Raw genomic sequence first — 14,051 nt, forward strand, 5'->3', positions numbered from 1 at the left:
TAAAAATTATAACTGTTTTATACATCTATTTCTTTCTAGATAAATAGATTTTGTAGATAGAAAAGAGAATTCTCATTTGATCTTCACAATAACTATGAAAATAGATACTTTATCAACAGTTTGCAGATGAAGAAACTGAAGCTCGGGCAGACTAAATGACTTGCCCAAGATCACACACCTAGATAAATGATTCTGATAGGAGTGAGTCCAGAATCCTTGTCTTGTATTCTATCCATTGAAGCATGCTGCTTCAATTTCTGCTCAAGTTTTAATTTTAGAATAACTAAGGATTGAAATATTATTATCTCAGATTATCTCTAAACATACTTCCACATCTCTGTTCCTAAAACCAACCATGTAAAAACCTTTACTAGATCTTATTATCTTTGTAGCTGTCATTACCTATATCACTTCTATTTTTCAACCAAACTTTCAATTTTATTTCTTTTATTCTTAACCAATTGCAATCTGATTCTGAAAGCATTCCCTCCAAAATTATAAATAATTTTTAATTGTTCCATCATATATGTTCTTCTTTATTAGTCATTCTCCTTAACATTATTGATCACGTTCCCTTACTAGATACTTTCCCTTCATTCAGTTTTTTCTGACATTGCTCTCTCTTGATTTTCCTCTTATACACCTAGTGGTTTCTTCTCAGTCTCTACTGATGCATACTTTGTTGCTTAAAAATACTTGATGTTTTTATTCATAAGAATATAAAGGAATTTTACCCCCTTTCAAGAAAATTGATTTTTGCCAAAAAACAAAACAAAAATATCAATGTATATGAGATAAACAACCTTGATGGAAGCAGCTCCTCTCAGCAATTCAGAGAGCTAGGACAAACATTTTAGAACAACTATGGACAGTGTTATCCCAAACCAGAAAAAGAAAAAACAAAACAAAACAAAAAGAAATGAAAACAACCTTCAGAATCTGATGAACACATTATAAAAATTATCCCTTATTTATCACATTTCCTTAATCCTAATTCCTCATAAGAAAATGACTAATATGTAAACATCTTTATCAAAAATATGTATGTACAATGCTATGCTGACTGTTTGCTCTTATGGAGAAGTGGGTGGAAAGGGAGGGTGGATGGAAATTTTGTAACTTAAAAAGATAAATGTGCATATGGATGAAAAAAATAAAATTAAAAAAATTAAAAAAGAAATAAACCAAAAACCAGGTATTCAATTTGAATAGATATAACACTACAGGACTTTAAAAAATAGTCTTGGTCTAAAAAAAATAAACAGGCTTTTAACAAGAAAAGATTTCCATAAACTACAAATTTTATTCATGGTCATTGTCAATGGATGTATCACTGTAATGGTGCCCTCAAAACATCCACTACCACATTTATTACAAAGATCCTTTGTATTGTTCTTATGTCATAGCCTATATATTTTATTTCCTCTAATAGAATATAAACACTTTGAGAACCTAAGTGCAATTTAATTCATGCCCCAAAATAAAGCACTTACATAGTGCTTAATAGGATTAAATACTTTTTGTTATTATTGTATATATATAAGATCTCTCAGAATTCAGAATATCAAATAGATTCAATCATAGAAGTCAATGCTATGGCATTTGGTTGTTATTTGGTGGTCAGCTAAGAGATATTTAAAGTTTTCAAGCAGGGCAATGACATGATCAGAGTAAAACTGTAGGAATGTGAATGAACAAATTGAAAGAAAGAATGAATGAATGAAAAAATATTTAATGAGCAGAAGACAATGCATGAATATGCCTAATTCTACTGCAATAGTATCATTTTGTGCTTTCTTCCAGAGAGTGAGCAATATTAAGATTTTCTGTGGTTTATTTAGGTAGAGAAATGCCTGGATATATTCCTAAATTTCCCTCTGATAAAAATAAGGAATTTAGGACTAGTTCTGTAAACATTTTGGTGCAACCACAGGAAGACACACCCCCCATGTAGCTATGAAAAGAATAAATGAACAATTTGAATTGAGGATTTTAGTGAGTTCCTTATTCCCTAACTCAGCTCTTCTTCACTGTGAAATAGCTATGAACTAACCCATGCTTGGCCATTTGAGACCCAATAGAGTGTAAACCTTCATTGCTAATAATTTTAATGCTAGTGATTCTGTAACCACTGTAGGCATCCTGTTTCCATGTTAAGGAAAACTTTGTGATTTAAGAGCAATTTAGCATCTATACCAAGGCTTCTCTGCTGCAGTTGAACTCCATTTCTACTTCTTCTATCTTGAGTGACTATAGAGAATAATGGATCCCTGCTCTCTTTATAGCATCTCTTTCCTTCTATGTAGGTAGTTATCATGCCTTCCCTCAGTTATCTTTTCTCCAGTCTGAACATGCCCAGTTCCCTTAATGTTTCCTTATAGATCTCATTTTCCAAACCTTTTATCATTTTTGTTGCTCTCTTCTGAACTCATTTCAATTTATCTATGTTTCTCTTTCAACTGTGGTTCCAACACTGAACATAGTTATCCAATTGAGTCCAAACAGTGCTGGGTAGAGCAAAATAATTACCTCTCATTTTGGCCATGCTTTTCCTATTAATATAACCCAATACAGCACCTGGGATTTTATATGACAGTATCATATTGTTGACATATATCCATCATTCATTGTAGCTTTTACCTTCTTCCCTAAAGAACAATTGTGTATATACATCTTACATTTTTATTGAATCTCATTTTATTGATTCTTCCCCCTCTCCTCTATTTATTGAGACCATTGTTTGCAATTCTGAGTCTCAAATTGCCTTCCTCCATTCAGGATCTGGGATGCCATAAATTCTTAACTGTTTGTGAAAATGATTAGCACACTTTCTGCTTTATCCTCCAAATCTCTCAGCACACAGCCAAGTGGGTTTAGATGGAGAAAAAATGAGTTAAGATTTAAAGTGTCTACCCCCTATGGCTTCTACTGCCAACTATGGCAGCAAGAACTGATACAGTTCAAGAACATGCTGAAGAGTTTTTTACTCATTTTCCAAGAGGCACCTCAGTGGTTTTGTTTGGTTACTCCTAGAAAATGTTTTGGGAAGACTAAGGCAATGTCGTCTCTCTAGGGTGTCCTTAACCAGACTCCAGTGGGGCAGAAGAGGAGTTTGCTTTCTATAGCTCATTAAATATTTGCCTTCCTTGGAAATGTTAACACTGTCCTGTGATAGAGACATTAAATATTTGAAACAGAGATAGCATCCCTCACTCAGAGAACCTCAGCAAAATGTGCAGGGGTTGGTATTTGGAAGTCTACCCCATAGAAGTAGGTATTTGCTTTACCTGAAATTAGCTTTTAATATTTTGTATTCCACTGTCGTTATCCATAATTCTATTTCTTTGTTTTTCAAAGTAACCAAGGCCAAATATAATAGAGAACATACCAAACATATGGCAGTGGTTGCCAAATGAGGGCCACTATACCAATGTGGGTTTTAAACATCCCTGAAGAATGCTGAAAATTTTAATTTGCTAGCTCATAAGAAGAAAACACAAGTTATGCTTTAATTAGGATTTTATATGTTGCATATATTCATACTGGCCACTTGATACCACTTTTTCCATATCCAGAAATACATATATATGCCCATCTTCCAGGTGTCTATTGACCTCACTTGTGGGGCAACTAGGTGGCACGGTGAATAAATCACCAGAGTCAGGAGGACCTGAGGTCAAATCCAGCCTCAGACACTTAATAATTACCTATCTCTGTGACCTTGGGAAAGTCACTTAACCCCATTGCTTTGCAAAGAGCAAAAAACAAAACAAAACAAAAATAATAAGACATCACTTGCAACAATTCTGGGTCATATCTGTAGTGCTAACTTGCACAAAGGAGTGTTGTTCATAATGCCAATATAGATAAGTCTATTCCCCCAGTTAGGGGGTGCAGTAGATAGTGCACTGGGCCTGGAGTCAGGGAGAATACCATTCCTGAGTTCAAATCTGATCTCAGACACTTGCTAGCTGTGTGACCTTGGGTAAGTCACCTAATCTGGTTGTCTCAGTTTCCTCATCTGTCAAAAAAAACTGGAGAAGGAAATGTTATACCTCTCTAGTATCTTTGACAAGAAAAAAATCTCAAATGGGGTCAGGAAGGATGGGACACAACTGATAAGAGAGAGACAGAGACAGATAGAGGAAGTAAGGAAGAAGAAATAAGTGGTATAGTTAACACATGCTGGACTTATCAGAAAGGTCTATGTTTGAAGCCTACCCCAGAAAGTGTTAGTTTTGTGACCAAGGACAAGTCACAAAACCTCTTCCATTCTCAATTTCCTCACTGCAAAATAGGGATAATATTTACAAATAGGGAACTTGTAAGGATGAAGTGAAATACCATTTTAAAACCCTCTGATATCCTTAAAGAGCCATATGAATGTTAACTGTATTATTATTATTATTATTGATAGTAGTAGTAGTAGTAGTAGTAGTAGTAGTAGTGTAATGAGCAGGTTACAGAGGCTGAATGACATGAAGAATAGAAAATTTCACTAGTTTCAAATTTTAAAAACCTGGAACTTAAAAATATAGATGAATGTCACATGAGAATGAAGGTGCTTGCTGTAATGAATGATAAATCAAATATGTTGGCAATAGGATAAGCAAATTTACTATTCTAAGAAAACAGGCTTTTCTTGATATGAGAATGAATTTCATCTTGACCTTGAATGCATTGAGTGCAGAGGAGACTTCAGAACTGGAGCTTATGTAATTTGCAAACAGATGACACATTTTTCTTCCAAATAGCTACACATTTCAAGTAAAATCCTAGATTGCTTTTAAGAGTATGTGGTTCTATGTTCACTTCACGTTAATTAATGTCAGTAAATCTTGTGATTCTGAAAAATGGTATCAGAATATTTTCCAAAATATTCAATTCATTGTCATCTTAAAAAATCTATTGAAATTCTTTACTTCCTTCAAGGCTCTCAGATGCTACATCATATGAAGCCCTCTCTGGTCACTTCTTATGACACCACAGTTGAAAACAATCTTTTCTTTCTCCAGTGTCTCATAGAACATTGGCTGGGTTTTCCATTTCACTTTTCTTTATTCTCTGTGTATCAATTATTTTTGTCATTTATTTGACCTTCTATACTGGACTTTTAAACTCACTGATGTCAAGATAGGTGTCATCCCCTTGCTCAACCCAAGCTGACCAGACTGATTTGAATTTTAATCTTTGTTGAACCAAAATGTATTTCAGTACCTAAATGAAATTATTAAATTTCAATTATAATTTGAAATTTCTCTAGTCAATTTATAATTTACACTGCCCTTAGAATCAGGAAGACATGAATTTATATCCTGTCTCTCTGGAAATTACTAGCTATATGACTTTAGGCTGGTGACTTCACCTATGTCTACCACTCAGTAAATGTCTACTCAGCAGTAAAATGGGGAAAATAGCAACTACATCCTAGCGTAATTGTGAGTCTAAAAGTAGATTATATTTTTAAAGTAAATTTTATAAATCTAAAGTATATGTTTCAAATACACTTAAAATGCTATGAAACGGGGAGGCTAGGTAGCGCAGTGGATAGAGTACTGGCCTTGAAGTCAGGAGTACCTAAGTTCAAATCCAGCCTCAGACACTTAATAATTACCTAGCTGTGTGGCCTTGGGCAAGCCACTTAACCCCTTTTGCCTTTCAAAAAATGCTATGAAAGCTAGATATTATTATTATTACTTAAAATAGAGATAGTAGTCATATATTTTCTTCAGAAAGTGTTCAGTGTTTTAAAATCATCAAAATAGATTTTTAAGGTTTTAAGTAAGACATTTTGGGGACAACTGCTAAGAGCATTTGGGGACAATATTGTAACCAGTAGGATGCAAGATAACTTATGGAAGGTAAAAGATAGTAAAAGGAAGGAAAGATAATAGTACTAGCAAACATATATAGTACTTTGAGATGTGAAAAGTACTTTACATGTTATGTTATTTGGTTCTCGTAACAATCCCATAAGGTACTTGCTAGGATCATCCACATTTTATTTATAGAGAAGCTTAAGTTATAGGAGGTTATGAAATTTAGCCAGAATCTCATATCTAACAAGTGTGTGAGGTAGAATTTGATTTCAAGTCTTCCTAACTCTAAGTCCAGTATTCTACTCATTTTGTCACCTAACTTTAAGGAGTATCAAATTAAAATTAAGACAGATATAAAGGGTAATGAAGAGTGTTGTGAAATGCCTGAGTAAAATAAGAAATTGTCTAGGGAATAGAATCAGGGTATCTATAAGAATACATCGAAGGAAGGTTAAATCAAAGACAAAACTTCTATATATGTGTAAAAATTATTTATATTCTATAAAACCTGGGAATTTTCCATCTTCTCCTCAGAGATGTTTATAGTCTTGGACTATGAAACTATGGTCAAATCATGTGGAAACTTTAGAAAATCATATATTTATCTGTATTTATCTGTATATACATATATATATATATATTCATGTACAAATAGGTACATGTATAAATAGGAAATATATAATACACATAGGTATGTATATCAAGATCTTTCACTACAACTTAGAAAAATTAAAGAGAAAGGAGAGGATTAATTGTGAATAAGTATATTTTAATATTCTATAAACTGCTTATATATGAAAACTATGTAACAAAAGTTATAAACATATGCAGAAATGCCCAGAAGGGGATTGTGTTTGAAAACAAATTCTTAAAAGACAAATATTTAAAGGTTTTTCAATATTCAGCATCCAATAAGGGGAAAACTACAAGGAAAATTATGATTTCATTTGGGATCTTTCTATATAAAAATAGCAATTCCATAAACCCATATTTTAACTACTATGACAAAACATTCCATGAAGATTTTTACCAATGAACTTATTTTCCAAAACAGGTATATTTCCTTGTACTATTTTGATCTGAAATGATTTTGATTTATTTGACTTTCTCTCATAGTTGCATGTTGAAAATAGGAACCTATCGTTAGCCTCCTCAGGTCTCAGAGAGTAAATACAAGTAGAAATGGGTACCTCTAGATTATAACTAAGGGTCTTTAAAGACAGTATATTAACTTAAAAACATATATTAATATATATGCTTAATATCTATATGTAAATTTTTTATTTGTTTTGTCAATATTTTCTAATTACTTCTTAATATAGTTTGACTGCAGAGCATGGAAGTGTGTTTGACACCTATTCTGTAAAGCATTAAAGGATCAGAATTGCTCTGCTAATAGAAAAGCTATTTCATGGATTCATGAGTTGTTTCAGGGAAATGCCAATTGTATAAACACCTTCTGACTTCTAAGTGGCTGCTGCCTCTATAACCACTCATTGCTGACACCATGACTACCAGTATCACCATCATTTTTATTTGGTTGTAAGAAAAAGAGACCAAAAGAGCTATCATATAAAAAATGTTAAAATAGTACCTTCTCCAAAGTTAAGGAGCTATATATACTTTTAGTTTGTGTTAATATTCCAAAGAGCAATTTCAATCTAGCTCCTGCTCTTTGGGGGGGTGTCTTAAGTATATGTTTTGCACTTCAATAATGTCTCTGTTATTTTTATGCAAATCATTGGACAAATGACTTAAACTTTTGTTATTTGGGGCAAGTGTTTATGACAATTAAGTTTACAAAGAATTTCCAATCTTCATGGTACTATTAATTTACTCATTTAAGAAGGCCAACAAGAATACACAAACAAATAAAAATAAATAAATAAATAAATGAGCAAATGAATGAATAAAAAAGCAAATAGACAAGAATTCAAATTAATAATTCATTCACAGATAATTCCTGTCTCCATTTTAGACCAATATGTTGTCTCAGTTGGCTTGTAGGATATATCATCATTATTATTATTATTATCAGCATCATTAAAAGTGGTAAAATGTCATCATCATGTATTTTAGTGGACAGCCATCATATCTATGTTGGAAAGATTAAAGCATTCTCATCAAGAGAAAAGTTCCTCAGCAGCTAGCAAGAAAGAATAATTCACATATACACAACACTCTCACAGGTACAAACTTCAGCATATAAATATTAGCTAGTATAAATACAATTCTATTTCTAAATACAAGTCTAAATTATCCATGTACTTTTGACTGAAAAAGATTCTTACAAGCATGTGAAGAACTGAAAAATTTATGAACTTTTAATCTAAAACACTAAAACTCGAGATCATTGCTCTGCCCCAGACAACCCCAAAACAATAGCCAGTTGTTTTTTCTTACCAGAAATCAAACAAAATAATATTAGTGGCTTTGGAAGATTTTATGAGTAATATATTGAAAAAAATTTAATTTTGAATTTGCATTTAACATTACAAGCATAGATAATATAATCTAAATTCTTTCTCTGCTTTTCCCTTTTCCCTTAGCTCCTAACTTCTTGATTGCTAAAAGTACTACTGGGGAAATTGCTTACCTCTTGGTTTTACAGAGCAACTATTTTTGACAATAAAGTTACAAAGAAGTTGCCAAACTGCATGATAGAATTAGTTTTTCTCTTCTAGGAGTTTCATAAGCTAAAAATCAAAAAATAAAATCAAAACCACAGGTAGTAATTGACTACTAAATGGAATTTGAAAGAGGTTATGTTATGCAAGCATCTTTGTTTAAACAGGATTTGTTGCTCTCATGTCTGCAAAGCAGTGTTGGCAAGGTCTGAACACAAAAAACACTCATAGTTCTGAATTCAATTCAACAACAAATATTTATTAAATGCCTCCTGTGTGTCAGAAGGAAAAAAGGGGGTCTAAATAAAAAGTTCCTAAACTCAAGGAACTCATGTCCATTGAGGCTGTAATATGCACAGATAAGTCAGTATAAATAATATGAAATGCAATAAAAATAATTTCATGAGAAAGGGAAATAAGGGGTGAGATTTAATGGGGTGGAAGGGATCAGAAGAGTCAGAGTGACAGTCAGTAGTGACAGCCAAGCTGTGATCTGAAGAAAGCTAGTGATTCTAAGAGATGAAGATGAGTAGGGAGGGCATTCCAGTAATGTAGCAGAGCACAGGGCTTGGGAATGGCAAACAGTTATGTTTCTGTGAGAAAATGAAGTAGGGATAGGAACTAGAGCTGTAATTTCACTGATCTAAGGAATTCCCTCCCCTGTTTAAGGTTAGCACTTTCTCTGTGACTTAGACTCTTAGAAAATTTTCTAAAACACTGAGAAGCTGATTGTCTTAACCAGGGTCATATGGTCAGGATGAGTTAGAGACTGGATTTGAAACCAGTTCTTTCTGCCTCTGAGGACAACTCTCTATATACTATATCAATCTGTCTCTAAATTGAGAGGAATGAGAAAATGTGGTCTGCATTCCTAAAGAGCTTAAAATTTATTTGGAGGAAATAAAGCAGGTGATTGTTTAATTGTTTTTAGTCGTGTCTGACCTTTTGGGACACATTTTTAGGGTGTCTTGGCATGGATACTGGAATGACTTGCCATTTCCTTCTCCATCTCAAAACTGAGTCAAATAAAGTTAAGTGACTTGCCCAGGTCACACTAATAAGTTTCAGAGGTCAGATTTGTATTCAGATCTTCCTGACCCTGGGTCCAGAACTCAATTCACAGCCCCCATACTGCCTTCAGAGATAGGTCTAGCTGACATTAAAAAATAAAATGTATGGAAAAACATGAAATGAAAGGTGAAATATATCAGTTAGTATCTACTGCTTTAATAGTCAGGTAATTCCATAATATACTTGTAATCTAGGGGCTATGCATGGTCACACAGTTGGACTTGAGTCAAGTTTTCCTATCTCCAAATCTAGCCTTCTATGCATTCATTACATTATATGCCAAGGATAGGCTCTTATACTATTATGTAAATAGATATATTATATAATGGGATATTAGAGTGCACAGCGCAAGCTAACTGATGACATTGTACATAATCTTCAGAGTATAACTTATTGTCATGGCTATGAAGGACATATAGGTTGCTGCTTTGGCCCTTAAACTACATTGTCACAATGAGTAAAAGATATCTGTCCCTGATCTATTTACTAAATGCACTCTCCCCCCCTTCCTCCCTGGCCTTGAATTTGTGACATGGTTATGACAACTCAGCAAGATTATGCTAGGTAGCATTGAGCCTGGTTATAGTGATGATATTTTTGAGACCAAAAATTGGGACACATGGTTTGACAAGGAATTCTTCACTGCTCATATTGCCTTGTTATAGTAGTAAATCAATGTTGAAGCTGAAACTGTTCCAGAATATCCAGGCTGTGTGGTCACTATAAATACAGTAAAAAAAAAATTATTCAGTACTTCTAGATTTCAGTCTAGTAGTATTTACATATGTAGGGAGGTTTTTTTTTTTAATATTGACTTCAGTGGAAGTCTAAAAGCAGTCAGGTATCTACTTCCCTTTCTAGATTTTTGAAAAATATATATTTGTTCAATAAACATCTAATCAAAGAAGCAAATAAGTTTTATACTATAACTCCAAGTTTTCTGAGATGAAATTGTTCACTTTATACATAATAGCTATTAGTCCTCAAAACATAATAAATGTGAAGTCACATATTGGATTTTTGGTCATCAGAACAACAATTTAAATCTGACTACTGTCATAGATTGGTGTAATGTAAGTAGAATGGCAAAGGGAAAATAACATTGCATTTGGAGCCAAAAGTTCTAAGTTCAAATTCTTCTTTGATTATTTTGTTTATAATTCTATGATCCAATGAACATATGATGACATGTATAGATATCAGCAATGATAAGGAAATAAATAGCAAGCAATAAAGAACAGTGGGTATGTTGGGAGATTTATTGTCAAATTTATTATTGTTATTAAGTCATTTCAGATGTGTCTGACTCTTCAGGGTTTTCTTAGCAAATATAATAGAGTAGTTTTCAATTTCCTTCTCTAATTCTCTTTATAGATGGGAAAACTTAGGCAAACATGTAGAAAATGATTTGCCCAGTGTTACACAAGTTCTGAGGTCAGATTTGAATTCATGAGAATGAATCTTCCTGATTCTAAGGTCTCTGACCTGTGCCACCTACTTGCTTTGTGGACAGATGCCTTAGATGTAAATCACAACCATTTCACTTTGTACATGTATGAGTTTGGACAAATCACTTTTCCTTAGATCGTTCATACTTCAAATGAAAGGATTATACTAAAATTGATCTTCTCTGAGGTCCAAGACAGCTTTGAACCTTGGTTCTTGCCATTATTGATCTAAGTAACACAATGGTTAAAGTGCTAGTACTTCAATCAGGATATTCTGAATTTAAATCTAGTCTCAGACCCTTATATGCTGTTCTACCCTGGGCAAGTCATTTAACTACTCTCTGCCTCAGTTTCCTCATGTATGAAATGGTATGATAAATTGCATTTGTGAGAATACATGCAAGGCATGTTGCAAAAGATTAAAGAATTAGAAAAATTTAATTATTCTTAAAATATAGCATATTGAACTGAATAAAATATTACAGATATGGTTGGACAGGATATGAAATAACCATCACTTCCCTATTTCTGATTCTCAGTGAAACCTAGATTTTTATTAACCTTTTTGACTGCTCCATTATTTTGATGATATTTTTAGATCTTGTTTTAAATTGTATGCTTTCTTTGTTGTTCAGAAATACTATGCATATTATGGTTAACATGTTTGATATGAAATCAAATCATAGTATTAATACAACAGAGACTAATTGGTAAGAAAGATGCCCACAGGGTTCTCCAAATGATCAAGGAGTGGCTGTTCCCAGATCAGGTCAGGGAATCCGGAAACCTGTTCAGTTGCTCTTATGTTCTCAGCTGAAAGGTATACGGATTTCCCCTGCCTGCCCAAGTGTATTAACTGTGATGATGAATGTGAGCTAGTAAGAAGTCTTCTGTTTGTCCAAACTGCCAACACAACTCTGGATACATGTTCAGTTCTTGGCCAATGGTGAGTCTTTATAAATCAGGAAGGGTTCTGTTTTTTTTTCTTTTTTTCTTTCTTTCTTTTTATTTGTCATTGACAAGATGGGGTGTCCTCCTTTGAATGGAGAAAGACAAATACATCTCCCTCTTCCTCTTCCTCTTACATCATCTCCAAAGACTGTCTGTATTTAAAGAGGGATAGTAATGATATGACTTGCAAACATATTGAACACAAATGAACTCTTTTGGACATGGAAAGACCACCTAAGGTATCTGTTATGTTCTTATCTAGTCAAATTCTCTCTATTCTGCATATCAGTAAAAACAATATGGTTTAGAGAAAAAATGACAAACAGTTTTAAAAGTGTCAGTCTCTCCCTAGGCCACACTGCACATTCGGTTGGAGTGGTCTTATAGAAATCTTTTTTTGGATGTTTTATATATTTCTGTAGGCAACAAATGTTTTTTTACACTTGTCAAAGATATGCAAAACTTGAAGAAATATTGTTCATATTGTTCAAAAACCTTCATTTTGCATATAAAGACAAAGAAACCCTTGGGGGAGGGAGGGATGAATTTCCCAAGGTAAAATCAAAAAAATAAGTGGAAGGGCTAAGAACAGAATTCAGGCCTTTTGGATTCTAGGTCAGGTGTGTCTTTTCCCTGCTCCACATTAGATTTGGTTGTTTCTGTAAAACTCCTAGAGCCTTACCCATATATTTTTCCTTTGACAACTGTTCAAATTTTTCTGTTTGTTACATCAGCAATCTGTACATTTTCATCACTGTTATATAATCATTTTTGGTATAAGAAATTATTTAACAAACATTACTTTCTGTGGGTCTTTAAATTTTATATGGTCATTGCATGCCACTTACCTGATTATGACTTTAAAGGAAGAAAAAAAATTGATGAACTGATTTAGAAAACTTGAATATTGCAGTTCCAATCAAGAGTACATCTATCTTGTCAAATAGTGTGGTATTCAGCCTTCTTACCCTCCCTCCTATTTGTTGTTCCCAAGATTTATAATGTAATCTTCTTCCATATTTGAATTAGAACTGAGCTGTGCTGATGACAACTAAATACAGGTTAAATTATAAAGTTAAACACCTCAGTCCATTATATCTTCTCCTTTCACTACTGTCTTTGTTTTGACACCAAAGTCATTTTAAAAAAATCTTACTGTGATTTAAAATTCTTATATTGTTGTGGAAACAATTTAGCACTTTTATGATATTTAAGAAATATTTTATATTTTAAAATTCTCTATTTCATTTTATTAGTCATTCCTTATAAACAGGCAACAAAACTAAATAATATTTAATCTTTAGGTACATATAGAAAATACCAGAACACCTGAAGGACTTTTCTAAGGTTATGGAATAGTGAGTACTAGTAGCAAATACAGAACTTTTACATACTAAGCATATTCCATTACTTACTAATTTGTATTAACTGAGTAGAGAACTTGTTGCAAGTTGGGATTGCTTCACTCATTTTATTTGCAATTTCAGCACCAAGCATATTATCTGGCATATAGCAGATACCTAATAAGTACTTTTTGACTGAAATGTGAAGTGAGCAATGTGAGACAATGGTATCCTATAAGAACCAATTATCTGTGTGCAATTCTTTTAAAATAAGACTATATGTAATAGTCAATTTCCAAATCCCGAGTAATTTGAAGAGAGCCCACATTGTAAAAGGACCAGAGCATCCATCTCCATGACTTGAGTTTAAGTACCTACTCTGATGTACCCTGGTTATGTAAGTCCCATTACTTCTCAGTGAGTCCAATAAATTTCTAAGGATTTAATTTGTAAAGAAACTTCTATCTTGCACTGATAGAGGAGGATTCCTCCTTTGGAGTTCTTTAATCAATGAAATAACAGACCTATTTCTAAACTACCTTCCCTATAACAAATAAATAACTAAATAAATTTTATGGTTTCATATAGTTAAGGTTAATTCTTTTTGTATCCTTTATATGAACAAGGACATTATATACAAACAATGGATAATGTTGGATTCTTCTTTTCCCCTAAGCTAAAGATCTCAAGTTGGGATCAGGATAAAACCACATTATATTTATAAATAATATACCAACCACCATTGTAGAGTGAAATAAATATCACTTCTATATAGTAAGAAGTGTTATTTCA

At 33.0% G+C, this 14,051-nt stretch overlaps 1 long non-coding RNA gene across 5 annotated transcripts in view; it reads right to left on the reverse strand.

The window, feature by feature from the left end:
• Nucleotides 1-11,543: 11,543 nt before the first annotated feature.
• The window catches only part of LOC141521460 (uncharacterized), a 67,964-nt gene continuing 65,456 nt past the window's right edge, over nt 11,544-14,051 (reverse strand). For all 5 annotated transcript variants that reach the window (XR_012477944.1, XR_012477946.1, XR_012477947.1 and 2 more), the window contains one exon: nt 11,544-12,068. This is a non-coding gene — a long non-coding RNA (uncharacterized LOC141521460). The remainder of the gene's footprint in view (nt 12,069-14,051) is intronic.

Source organism: Macrotis lagotis, chromosome 1 (genome assembly GCF_037893015.1).
Source record: "Macrotis lagotis isolate mMagLag1 chromosome 1, bilby.v1.9.chrom.fasta, whole genome shotgun sequence".
In the NCBI taxonomy this organism is placed as follows: Eukaryota; Metazoa; Chordata; class Mammalia; order Peramelemorphia; family Peramelidae; genus Macrotis; species Macrotis lagotis.